Raw genomic sequence first — 1,870 nt, forward strand, 5'->3', positions numbered from 1 at the left:
AGCCAACCCAACTGATAATCATTAGGAGGGGTGGGCCAGATGGGAGTGGATCGGTGTTTTGCTACAAGCGACCCTCAGGCCGTACACAGGATTACATTAAAACTGCTCTGGAATTGTGCAAAGGATGATGGTAAGGGACATACCTTCATCCTCAGCACCCATGCGCGATTCTGCACTAGATTCTTATAACCTGCTGATATTTCATTTTTCACTCCCTCCCCAGTCTATGTTGAATGTAAAAACCAGTGCCGTGTCTATACCAGTCACCACACAGGTTGTCCATCTAATACAGAACATAATTTCAATCGTCAGTCTAAACCCCAAAGCTGTCCTCAGAGCTCCACCTCCCTACATCGCCTTCCTCATGTCCGTCTGCCCTCCTACCCACATTCTTTGCTTTGTAAATTATCCAAGACTACCCACCTTCATAATCCAAACCTCACATTGCCATCTTCAAGACTTTCTCTCCATGGACAATCAGGTGTTTCCCAATATTCACGGTATTAACGGTAAGAGGAAAACTTATCCCCCATCCCCTAATCTGTTATTACACAGATCAGTCATGTCAAACTCTGTCCCGTGGGCCAAATCTGGCCAGTGGTCCCATTATTTTTGGCCCTTCAGGCAATTTAGAGTTTGAATTACATCTGGCCCACCATGGCTACAATATAAGAGACTATGGGGGAAGGCTGGCTACTATATGAGACTATTGGGAAGGGCTGGCTACTATATGAGAGTATAAGGAGGACTGGCTACTATATGAGACTACTGGGGAGGGCTGGCTACTATATATGAGACTACTGGGGAGGGCTGGCTACTATATATGAGACTGTGGGGAAGGGCTGGCTACTATATATGAGACTATGGGGAAGGGCTGGCTACTATATAAGAGACTATGGGGAGAGCAGGCTACTATATGAGACTACTAGGGAGGGCTGTCTACTATATAAGACTACTGGGGAGGGCTGGCTACTATATAAGAGGCCATGGGGGAGGGCTGGCTATTGTATGAGACTATGGGGGAGGGCTTTCTACTTTATCAGGCAATTTTGGTTGAGTTGGCTACTACATGGGGTAATATTGGGGGAGGATTAATATTACATGGGTTGGGGTTTAATCATGTCATAGCAATTTATCATGTCATTTATCATCACTTATCATGTCATTTATTTATCGCACACCACTGATAGTGGCAGCAATACCGCATGCTGCTCTGACAGTGCCAGCACCGTGGCATTCGCACTTCAAGGCTATGTTCACACTACGTAAGTCTCCGGACGTAGCGCGTTCCGTGAATAAGCGGCCGGAGACTTACGTAGTCTGCGTACAATGGAAAGTATACGATCTACGGCCACACAGTTCACACTACGTACGAACTTACGAGAGGATCATACGCGCCGCCGTAATAAATGAACCAGACCATTGTTTGAGGATGAAAATGCCGTAACTTACGCCCCTAGCGTAACATGCAGTCCCGTACGTAGTGGTGATTTCTTCTTTTTTGCAGCTTTTTGTGCCGATCCAAAAGAATCTGTGGGGTGTCCGGGGCTAGGCGAAGTTTTCCGAGTAAAAGACCACTGTGAGATCGCTACGTAGGGCGCTCGGGAAACGTAAGTAGACAGCGGGCGTAAATTCGCAATCCGTACGTAGCCGGCCGCAAGTAGCGTAAATCCCCGGCCGGAGTTTAACGCGTATATGTCCGGCCGCGGAAATATGCTGCCGGACATATACGCAGTGTGAACATAGCCCAATAATTATCTAAGTTGGCCCGTGACTTTGTCCAATTTTTTAATTTTGGCCTACTGTGTATTTGAGTTTGACAACCCTGACATAGATGGATCAGAATGGCAATACTACAGGGTATACATTC

This window comes from Dendropsophus ebraccatus, chromosome 13 (assembly GCF_027789765.1).
Source record: "Dendropsophus ebraccatus isolate aDenEbr1 chromosome 13, aDenEbr1.pat, whole genome shotgun sequence".
NCBI lineage: Eukaryota > Metazoa > Chordata > Amphibia > Anura > Hylidae > Dendropsophus > Dendropsophus ebraccatus.